Below are 12,641 nucleotides of genomic sequence, written 5' to 3' on the forward strand. Positions count from 1 at the left end.
CCAAACCTGCAAGGACAGGAGGGCCTTTGCAGGACCCCACGAATGCAGGGATGCCTGAGGCTGCAGCTGCCAGTTTGGGCAGCTGCGATGTACCAGGGAGGGCAGGGGGCGACTGCAGCTGTACCAGGGAGGGCAGGGGGTGACTACAGCTGTACCAGGGAGGGCAGAGGTCCTGACTGCTCCTGCCCCTCACCCCGACCTCAAAGAGCACAAGGAGGTTCAGATCTGTAGCCACAACTTGGGTGGCTGCAGCCTCACCCAGGATGCTGGGACTCCTGCCTGCTCCATGGAGCAGGAGGCCAGGGTCTACAGCAGGGACACCTGGGGAACTCCCACCCCAACTCAGAAGAGGTGGGGCTCCCACCTGTCACTGGCACCTGCCAGCTCTACACAGCATGTAGCCCTGGTAGGGCCTCCCTGCTGCAGCCAGCATGATGGCAGTGGCAGGCCATCTGGAGCGGCAGCTACCATCAGTAGGAAAGTAGGCCAGAGGCCAGAGCATGCAGAACCTTTAGGCCATAAGAAGGAGTTTGAGTTTTATTCCAAGGAAAAGTGAAATGATGGGACAAGCCTTCCATTTTTAAAAGGTTAGTGTGTTTGCCATGAGCTGTACGGGTTGCTGATGGGCAAGAAAAGAAGTAGAGAGATTAGTGAGGAGTCAATAATTTATTGCCCCTCAGCTCCAAGCTTATCCTTCTTGCTTGCTCTGTCAAATTGGATCTGGGCCCTTTAAATATTTTTTCTTATCCCTTCTCGTTGAAGTTCTGTCAGTAAAGGGCACTAGAGAGACACTGTCAGAGAAAATGGGTTTTTCTTGTTTCGGTGTGCTGGATCAGCAGGCTTTTGGTGGCCCTTGCAGATGGCTTTTCCATATCTCACCTCTGTGGCACACATGGATTCCCAGTACTTGGCTCCTGCAGGGCATATGACTTCTCCATGATCCAGTACCTGCAGCAAACATGGCTTTTCTAGCATCTGACTCCTGAACCATGTGTGGCTTCCCCAGTGCCCAGCTCCCACAGCCTGATTGGCTTCTCTTGTACATAACTCAGATCCTGCAGCAGATAGTGATCAGCAGTGCCCAGTGGCCAGCATCTTCCTCTGGCACCCAACGTGGGTGCTTTTGGTGGGACATCTCCTAGTGAACAGCTTTCTTCAGCATCCTAGAGGGCAGTTTCTGACCAGTTCCAGAGAATGGATGTCCAGCAAGTCTACCAGCCACTCAATGAGCCATGGCCATTCCTCTCTAACAAGGTGTGCATCTCAGCCCTGGGGGATACAAGGGAGCATTTATTTATTTATCCCATTTAAAAAACATTTTTTATTATGGGAAGTTTCAAACACACACACACACACACGCATATATGTATGTATATATATGCGTGTGTGTGTGTGTGTGTGTGTGTAGAATAATATAATAAACTCTTTATACCCATCACTCAGCTTCAGCATTTATTGTCATGTGCCCAAATTACTTTTATCTGTAAACCTCCACAATCCCCTATCATCCCATCATTTTAAAGCAAATACAAAAGACATCATTTCATCCTTAAATAGTTCAGTATATATCGCTTAAATATTGGGACTCTTTTTTTCCCTTAAGCTACAGTACCATAATGCTATCTTAAAATGGTTTCTTAATTAAAATCAAATATTTACTTAGTGTTCAAGTTTCCATGATTGTCTCATAAATGTCATTTAGTAATTGGATCCAAAATGTCATTTAATAACACAGATCCAAAAGATCCACGTATTGTATTTGTTGTACTTATCTCTTAAGCCTGTTGTAATCTCCAGGTTTCCTCTCTCCATCCCACAATTTTCTTGCTACTCATTTGTTAAAGAAACCTGGCCATTTGTCCTTTAGAATATTCCACAGTCCAGCTATTGCTAGTTGCATTCCCATAGTGTCATTTAACATAGTCTTTCATCCCTGAAGTCTCTGTAAACTAATAGCTATATGGAGAGGCTTGACTAGATTTAGATTTGAATGTTGTAGTGCAGAACACTTCACAGGTACACATACCACAGAAATTTGTATTATATCAAACGGGGGTGGGGTGGGGTGGGGTGGGGTGTATGTTTTTTGTGACGTTGAAATTACTTTCTGGGTTTAGGCATTGTCAGTCTCGCATATCCACAATAAAGTTGCCTGAGAGCCTTTTACCTAAAGATTCTATGAATAGCAGCCATTGTTGATCATTGTCTGCATTCTTATTTCACTGGAAGCTACAAAATAGTGGTATCACAATTGTATGATTCCTTCTACATTTGTCAGCTGGAATTCTTCATGAAAAAGAGCTTCCCAGTATGCCTTTTCAGAATATGTTGGTTTCCTGATGTCTTCTAAAGGTGATACACATGGGTTGGATTTGTTTCCATCTATTGTAGTAATTTGTAGTTATCTTTTCTTTGGTCAGAGGGAGCCCCTCTGTTGGCTTCTGTGTCCTTTTGAGAGGAGTCCAGTTGGATTTTGTTTTGCTTTGTTTTCTTTTAAAAGTATTATTTGCATAAAATAACACCATTGTCTTTGATAGATGCATTGTTTTTTTCAACTTTATTGAAATACAATTGACAAATAAAAAATGTGTATATTTATGGTGTACAATGTGATAATTTGATGATGTATACATTATGAAATTATTGCTATAATCAAACTAATTAACATATCCATCACTGAATATACTTATCTTCTGTGTGTGTGTGTCTGTGTGTTGTGAGAACATTTAAAATATATTCTATTGGCAATTTTCAAGTGTACAATGCATTGTTATTAACTGTGGTCACCATGTTGTACAATAAGTCTCCTGAACTTATTCCTCCTGTCTAACTGAAATTTTATACCCTTTGATCCACATTTCCCCACCTCCCAACCGTCCACCAGCCCCTGGTAACCACTATTCTACTCTGCCTCTGTGAGTTCAACTTTTTTAGATTCTACAGATAAGTGAGATCATGTGGTATTTGTCTTCCTGTGCTTGACTTGTTTTGTTTAGTATAATGTTCTCCAGGTCATTCGTGTTGTGGCAAATGACAGGATTTCCTTCTTTTTAAAAGCTGAAGAGTATTCCATTTTGTGTGTGTTTATGTATATATCTCATATTTTCATTATACATTCATCCACTGATGGACACTTAGGTTGATTCCATTTCTTGACTATTGTGAATAATGTTGCAATAAATATGTGAGTGCAGATATCTCTCCAATATACTGATTTCCTTTCTTTTGGATACATACCAAGCACTGAGATTGCTGGATCATATGGTAGTTTTATTTTTAGTTTTTTCAGGAACCTCCATACTGTTTCCCATAGTGGCTATGCTAATTTATATTCATGACAGGGTTTTTCACTGGGTACTCTATGACACTCTTAGGGGTTCCCTATATCTGTGATTCCTATGTTCTTCAGAGTTATTTTTAATCATGCCTAGCCAATCCCCTATTAATCCAGCTACTTGTCATAATTAATAATTCTTTTGCAAAATAGTTTTTTTAGAGTAAAATTTAGATACCACAAAACTAGTTTTCAGTGTACAGGTCAATGATTCTAAAATAATTTTACAAAGTTTTGAAGCCATCTCCATAGTCTAAGAAACATTGTGCCCATGAGAAGTCACTCCTCATCCCCATCCCTAGCCCTGGACAACCACAAATCTACTTTCTGTCTCTATAGATTATGTCAACATTTCTAGAATATGTGTTTTGGACATTTCTAGAATATGTGTTCCTCTGTGTCTGGCTTCTTTCACTGAACATATTTTTTAATAAACTGTAGTAAAATACGTATAACCTAAAATTTACCATCTTAACCATTTTAAGTATATAATGGTTAAGTCACATTGTTGTGCTACAGCTCTCTCGATCTTTTTCATCTTACAAAACTGCTAGCTAATAATTCTTTATGTTAAACTTTCCTGTCCTGATTGGATTTAGACTGCACAGAAGTACACAGTGTCCCAGGAAAGAGATAGTGGAGCTTGGACTAGGAATAACAGTGGAATTGGAGAGAAGGAAGCAGATGCAGGATATTTTGACACTGATGAATTCGACAGAAGGGTAAAGGAAAGAGAACCGAGGATGACTCTTAGAATTCTGACTTGGGCACTGGGTGAGGGTAGTAGCCTTCACTGAGGGGGAAGAGCACTTATTTGGCAATAGAATGCTTGAATGAAAAGATGTTTCCTTGTCAAATTTTCCTTTGTTTCTGGCAAATTAGTGTTGTATGCCTTGGCATCTTCTACATCACTGGCTCTCAACACTGGCTGTACATCAGAATCACCAGAGAGCTTTTAACATCTATGGATGTCCTGGATCCATCCAAGACTAATTCAATCAAAATATCTGGAGATGGAGTCTAGGCACTGATAATTTTAAAGAGCTTTACAGATAATTGTAATGTGCATCCAGTTTTAAGATCATGGAAGTAGATGTAAAATTAGAAACTATAATGAAACTGAAAGTACTTAAGGTGGGGGGAGGGCTACTGGATGGCCTGCATAATTAGCAAAGGTAAGCTAGTTAAGACAACATTAATAGCTGTCAAATTAGAGGGTAAAGATGGTCAGAAATGAATATATTTATTAGATGGTAGAATCTTTACTACACCTTGGGTGCAATCTGTGTGCTTGGGTTCACGTCAGGTGCTTTATACTTGTCATCTACTGTATCACACAGAGAGGGTTCTCCAGAGAAACAAAACCAACAGGATGTGTGCGTGCATGCGCGTGTGTGCATATGTGTGTATGTAGAGGCAGAGATTTTAGGAAATTAGCTAGTGTGATTGTGGGGACTAGCAAATCCATAGTGAAGGCCAGCAGGATGGAAACCTAGTCAGAGTTTCTATGTTGCAGGCTAGAAAGTAGAATTCCATCTTCTTTGGGAAACTTTGGTCCTTGCTCTTAAGGCCTTCAACTGAGTGGATAAGGCTCATTCACAATATGGAGGATAATCTATTCAAGGTCTATTCATTGTAAATGTTAATCACATATGAAAAAATAAGTCTCCACAGCAACATCTAGACTTGTATGTGATCAAAAACAGGGCACCATAGCCTAGCCTAATCAGGTTGACACATAAAATGCACCATCATATCTACTTTATTTTCACCACCTTGTATGAGAGATAGCATTGTGCCCACAATGCAGAGAAAACTAAGACTCAGCAAAGCCAATTAATCCATCCTAAATCACCCAGCTAGTGGATGGATGACTGAGGCAAGAATGAAAACCCAGGTCTCTGGGATGCCACAGCCTCTTTTGAGACCAGAGAAAAACAAAAATGTATTTTGCCCATTCTCCTGAGCCTTAGGCTGTGTTGAGCTTTGAGTGGGGCCTTTAGTAGTATTCTCCTTGCCTCAGTCAGAGGGACACTAGGTTACATTTTCTCTTTTTCTTTTTTGTATGCTTCTTCCCTATGGATCTCTGAAGTCAGCCATCCTTTGCCCTTTGTGAGGGTACAGAGTTTTCACAAGAACTTGTCCAAAAGGTAACTTTCCTTCCTGAATCAGAGGCTAATCCCACCTGCCTTTCCCATTTCCCACTAAGAAGTTAGGCTTTTGCTAATACCTTGAGGGAAAAAAAAAGTGTTTTCTGTTTGTTTCTCTGGGTTTTGCTCTGAGAAGCAGAGAGGCAGGCATCATCCCCAGATCTCATGTTTTTTTTTTTTTTTTTTTTTTTTTTCCTATGCTACACTGGTATCTTTTTGGCAAGACTTGACGTGTTTCTGCTCTCCTTTCCAAAGGGCTTTTACCTCTCCTCCTTCAGGGAAGCCTGGGATATGAAGTTCTATATTTAGAATGACTCTAGATGTATCCTTCAAGTTCCAACTTGCTTGTGCAGTGATGAACGTTATAAGTGATTATTGCAAAAGGAAACCAAATTTCCATGTGCCATCTATTGGGACACATTTCTATGGTCCTTGCCTCTGGCATAATGATTTCCATGACAGCTGTTTGTTCAGGTACGTAGTGTGAGTGATCATTTCTTCAGCAGGAGAACTGACTCCCCTATAGCATCCTCTAGGCCATTCAGGGTCTCTGAGGGATGTTGGGAAAAATTGAAGCCTGAGCAAGGAAGAGGATGGTGGCACATACTCTTAGAGCTGAGCTGTAAATCTGGCTACTTCTCAAACAGACTGAAAATTTCCTAATTCCTATTCTAGCTGTCCCTAGGGTTTAACTCTCCCAAGCCAGCTCACCAGGATGCACAGGGGCTGTAGGCATGGAGGTTTTCCACCTGTATAAGAAATTTCATTCAGTTCTAACAAATATTCCCAGAACACATACTCAGCACCTGGTACAGTTCTATGTACCATGGATGCAGGGAGACTCAGACATGATTGCTACCCCTAAAGAGTTTACAGAGAGAAGGCATGAATGCAGGAAGGAGCAAAGCAGAGTGAGGGAAAGCTGCCTGCATGATATGTTGCTTGAAGTAAATACTGAAGCAGGGCATAGTGACGAGCCTTGAAAAGGACATTCCAAGAAGAGGGATCAGCTCTATGGTGTGCACATAAATATTCAACAATCAGCTTTCTGGAAAAAAAGAAATCTTTGATGTGTAGTGTTTTCCAATTTCCATGCTGTAAATAATCCCACCATGGCCCATTTTAAGCTACTAACTTGGCATCAGCTGAATGCACAGTTGGGAAGAGATGCATACATTGGGCTGTCAGGACCTGTTATGAGTTGGCTCCAGCAAGCACCACTGGGTCAGCCCCCACAAAGGCTGAGAGTAGCCTCTCAGGGCTGCATGGTGGGCTTAGAGGCTAAAGAAGTGGGACTTGGGCTGATGGGTGCTAGTGCTGGAACAGTCAGCAGAACCAGGTCCGGAAAGATTGGCAGGTTATACAGGAAATTATGCTGCAGGCAGTGAAAGACCACTGAAGGGTTTTAAACAAGAGAGACACACAATCAAAACAATATTTTAGAAACATCTAGTTGGTGTTGACAATCAAAATTTTTGGTTACCTGTCCTATCAATAAAATATTTTTGAAAATATGTGCCTATAGCATATAAATAAACATGTACCACTGAGACAGAGATCCTGTGTGCAAAATGCACTTAAATATGAAGGTAAACGACCTAAACAAAGTTGAATGAATGTTCACATCTTTTTATTGTGCGTCCTAGTGGGTCACCATATAAGCACCTCATAACACTTGTGTGGCTTGTGGGGTTGACGCTGGAGGCTGGGTGACCTATTGGTTTGTAGTTCAGATGTGAGATAACACTGACCTAGACACAGGAAAGAGAGAAGTAAGATTTGAGTCTCCTCACAAGACAAAATCCACAGGACCCATTGACAGAACGGTCAGAGCATGTGGAAGAGGGAGGCATCACTCACTGAGATGGAGAACACTGAGGAGCAACCAGAATCTTTTTCAGGTAGAGGGGAGGAATGATGACTCATGATAGTAACCATAAACTAGACAGTAAGTAGCCACCATATGTACAGCACCATCCAAGGCAGCTGTAACCAGCCAAAGACTTCAGACTTGCCTTTATTTTCCTCAGTAGTTATTTACTGTAACAATATTATAACACCATTAGGCAACATTGTGGGATGTTTACAAAGAAAAAAATCACCTGTAATCCTGCATTGTAGTCCCTAAGAGCTCATTTTCTATCCCACATTGCCTCCAAGGCCTTCGCCACATGTGCATTTGTTTTTACATTGTTATGCTTATAGTATTATAATTGACCTTCTCACTTACCATCCAATTTGTAAGCCTCTTCTATGTCACAACATTGTCTTCATAATAATCATTTTAATGGCCGCATAATATTCCTTAGAGATGATGTGCAACAATTTTCTTAACCCTGTCCATATTGCCTAACATCTAGATTGTGTCCAATTTTTTGCTATTACAGATAACGTGACAACAAATCACTTTGTGTCTGGGTTCTGATTTTGGCTAACCCTAACTTGCTCTGAAGTAAAGGCCTGCCCTAGTTCTCTCCTCTTAAAAGGAAGCATTATGCAAGCATGGTTTCCTGCTGAGGGTCTAGAACACCCTGCTAGATCCCCATGCAGCTTGGACTTCCATTTTCTATGGTAAAAACTAACATGTCTAATTACCTTTAGTGGTAAGTAAAAATGTACTCAAGGCAGGAGGTGGGACAAGGTGAGGTAGGGAAAGGACTGAGACCAAGGATGGAAAGTTCAGCAACAGTGTGGGTGTGTGTATGTGTGCATGCACACGCATCACATGTGTGATGATGGGGCTGAAGAGCAAGAAGCAGGCCAGAGTGAGGTTGTGTCCTTGCAGGGCACATGGAATTCAGCAAGGCTATTGGGCAGGAGAGGGGTGTATTTGATGTTTGGACATTGTGACATGCCTAAAGAAAATGAAACACCCTTAAGATGTCAGCTGTTTGAATACTATGTACATTTGCACAGCAACTTCCTGTCTTTCAAGAAGTATGCACTGCCCATGCTATTTCACACCTCTGCCTACTTTTAATTTTGCAGACGTCTCTCATTGCAGACTCTACCTCAAAAGCTGCAGTCAAAGGCCTCATATGCCCTACATAGGTTCCTCAACTCTGGATTGTAGGCAGGGTCTGGGGTAGGGCACAGGACAGCTCAAGTGGCAGAGCCAGTGGACAGAGCAGCCTCTGTTTTTCTTCCAGCTTGCTGGAAATATACGACCTGTCCGCTTTGGTCCAGTCTCATACTCCTAAAAGTTCTGCTAATGGGAAGGGATATTAGTTAGTTACTGTGGCTTTGGGCTTGATATGTCTCAGTCACTTCAGATGGTGCAATTTCATCTTTCACATTAGGAACAGTTGAAATTTTTAGTAAATTACAGGCATTAGGATTAATCTGTTACTTCTGCTCCCTTTGGTCTGAATGAATCCCACCTTATTAGGAAGATAAGATCTTTTCTCTTGGGGCCTGAGGCATCATTTTGAGGAATTACTTTGCAATAAAAGGGAGAGAAGGTGACACTGCAGTCAGCCCTGGTTCCAGGAATGATAGGTCTGGGGCAGGAGCAGCCTGCCTCTACCTTGTCCCTAGTGAGTGGGAAATATGATGGCTGCCCCTTGGCACAGAGTCAAGGTGGGCACGTGATTAGAGAAGAGGGAGGGGTTGACTATATGAACACCTGGATTTCCATCGCAGCTCTGATATGATAATGATAATAATAATAGTAATAAGAATAATTTTATTGAGTTTCTATTATATGCACTCAGTAATAGTGATAAACCTGTCAACAAAACAGACTAAAATCCCTGTTCTCATGAAGATAGACAACAAAGAAATAAAAACATGTAGGATATCAGATTTATTTGTAATAGCGAAAAAAATAAAGCATGAGGTAGGGTTGGAGGGGCTTTACAATTTTAGACAGGATGGCGAGAGACGGCGACACTGAGCAAAGATCTGAAGTAAGTGAGGGAGACAGCCATGTGGCAAGCTAGCCAAAGAGCCTTGCAAGCCAAGGTGACACATGGGGCACATTGTGACTGTAGATGATAAAGAGATAATCTCGGCTCATGGGCATCCTGGTGTCTCCATTCAGGGCTAGAGAGGGGAGCAGGAACTTCACATGCCCACCTTGGTTTCATGCATGCAGAGGGCTGAGATATAGGCTTGACACTTTAGGAGTACCAATTAGATGTCCTGCATTAGTTTTATGCTATTGTTAAACAAATTTAGTGGCTGTAAACAACACCCCTTTATTCTCTCATATTTCCCATGTTCCAGTAATCTGGACATGCCTTAACTGGGTCCTCTTCTTGATGTCTCACAAATCAAGATATGCGCTGAGCTGGGTTGTCATCTGAGTTGCTAGGGGAGAATCTGTGTCAGTTTAGGGCTGTTCTCAGCTTCCAGAAGTCACTCTTTGGTTCTTGTATATGAGCCCCTTCATCTCCAAAGCTAGCAAGAGTGCATCAAATCCTCCTCTTGCTATAAATCTCTTTGCCATTTTCTTCTGCTACCAGCCAGAGAAAACACTAGCTTAGATAATCTCCATATCTTAAAGTCAACCGACTTAAAACTTTACATCTGAAAAATCTCTTTATACCAGTATATAGATGAATGTATGATTGAATAGCCAGAGAACAGATATCTTGGGGGCCTCTCTTCAGAATTTTGCTCACCACATGTCCCCACTTTTATAAGAATCATGTCAACAATTTCTCTTGCGAGCTACTTCAAGTCCCATTAAACGAAAAAAGATCACTTGTCATAATATTAAAAGTCACTGGCTGCCTGATAAGCAAAGAAGGGAAACAACACATCCCCCTTTTTATTGTTGTTGTGTTTTTTTTTCTCTGGTGTGCTGGCTAAGGCTAAGCCCTGGGCACAGGTACTGGGTATATCCAGAAGGTGCTGCAACTCAAACTGTTAATCATCATCAATAGGGAAGAGTCAATTTCAAGCTGGTTTGTTCATTCTTTTCTAACATATCACTCTCCACCCAATTAGTGGCAGCTAAACTTCCTTAGGTGGAGTGAAGAGAACACACATATTGACAAACGGAGCAGGGGGCGCTAAGTTGCTTCGGTTTGCTTTCTGAAATTGAAGAGTAGTGGAGAATTTGTGATTACAGTTTCCTTGCTGTTTGGGAAGCCAATTTCTATCTACAAGAGCCCATGTAGCAGAGCAGTAGCCCCACTCACAGTAGCTGAATGCCCTGTCTCTCCTTGCTCCATGGCTATTCATCCTGCCAGCAGGGGCCTCACCTGACAATGCTCTAAGGATATAGTCTAATAACCCAGCAGTCACCAAACCTAGCATGGAACATAGGGCAGTTCACAAAAGAGCCAAAAACTTTATTTTCTTTGGCCAGTAAGGTGGTGCTTTATCCTGAGCCAAGAGTCTTTTGTAAATTCCAAACTCTTACATGTAGTTTTAAATTATCCTGAGATGTCTTGCCTTCTACATGGTTCCAAACAGTTTTTTAAAGCTGTGGGAGGTCCCTGTTCTGTGGTGTACTTGGTAAGGAGGGGACGCATGCCTCTGCCACACAGTCACAGAATATGCCAGTCCCCAGCACATTCTGTCTCCTTGGATCCTCGTGACAGCCTGCATGGAAGCCAAAGCTGCCATTAGGATATGGATCCCTGTTTTGCATTTGAGGAAGCTGAGCCTTCTCAGAAATGTGTGCTATGTGGCTACTTGGGGAGCAAGTTTTTCAGGCCTGGGAAACAGGAAGTGCAAAAGCCCTGAGACAGGAGCATGCCTGATGTGAAAGAAATATAGCATGAATACCTAGGTGGCTGGACAGGACTGAACTCTAGGATAAGTAAAATCAGAGGGTTGAGGGAGGCAGAGGAGCCAGATCATGTAAGGTCTTCATATTAGTCAGAGTTTTCGGAAGAAACAGAACTAATAGGATATATATATAGATGTATGAAAATAGATTCATTATGAGGGATTTGCTCATGCGATTGTGGAGACTGAGAAGTCCCAAAACATGCCATCTGCAAGCTGGATACCCAGGAAGATTAGGTGCAGTTCCAGTCCAAGGTGAAAGACTGAAAACCAGAGGAGCCAATCGTGTACGTTACAGTTTGAATCTGAAGTCCCCAGTAACCATGGGCTGTGGGTATAAGTCCTGGTCCAAGTCCAAAGGCCTGAAAACCAGGAGCACCAATGTTTGAGGACAGAAGATGGATGTTTTAGCTCAAGCACAGACAATGTGCCCTTCCTCTACTTTTTTGTTATATTTGAGGTCACAGTCAGACTGGGTAATGCCAGCCGTCATTGGTGAGGGTGATCTTTATTCAGTCTACCTGTTCATATGCTAATCTTTTCTGGAAAATCCCTCACAGACACACCCAGAAATAACATTTTACCGTCTATCTGGGTATCCCTTAGCCCAGTCAAGTTGACACATACAATTAACCATCACAATCTGTTGGTAATTTGTAAGTACATTGACTATTCCTCTGAGTGTGAAGGCCCTTGATCCGAGAAATGATCCAATCTGCCTTAGTTTTAAAAAGAATCACTCAAGCTACACCATTAAAATTAGTCTGTGATATTATCTATAAAACTACTGCGAGAGTCTATGTGAGAGTTCATGATGGTTGAGACCAGGGTTAAATAGAAAAATAATGGGAATATTGTAAGGGTTTAGTGACTAATATTCCAGTATGAAGTGGATAAAATTCTTTCAAGTGAGACATTTCTCTCCCTCCAGTGAATAATTTAAATTCTCAGCCTTTGTACAAAGGAGCACACCTGGAGTTCCAAGTCAGAAAGAGAATCCAAGGGGTCCTGTACCTCTCGATTTATGCATTTGAAAACATAAGATCTAATTATGGATATTGAAACTGATGTTTGCTTTATCCCTTGGGGCACATTCAATCTAGTACAACTTACACACTCTTAGTTTGAGCTCAATAACCATGTGGCGTGTTTAATTCTTTGATAAATGCATTTTGCCTGGGCCCCAGTGAAGCTGATAGGGATCTGGTAAGGTCAGACAAGTAAAATCCTCAGACAGATAATTCCCACTAGAGTAAATACAAGCTCATGAGGGAAAATGCAGCGTTATGACTTCTCCAAGATCAAATATACACGTTTCAAGTAAAGGATTTGAAACTGGGGGGAAAATTCATCAAAGGGACAAAAAGTGTGGTCTGAAGCACATGATAGTCCCATGTAGCAGTTCAAAGAAGTTG

The sequence above is a fragment of the Aotus nancymaae genome, unplaced genomic scaffold (assembly GCF_030222135.1).
Source record: "Aotus nancymaae isolate 86718 unplaced genomic scaffold, 86718_ANA_hifiasm-v0.15.2.pri h1tg000138l, whole genome shotgun sequence".
NCBI lineage: Eukaryota > Metazoa > Chordata > Mammalia > Primates > Aotidae > Aotus > Aotus nancymaae.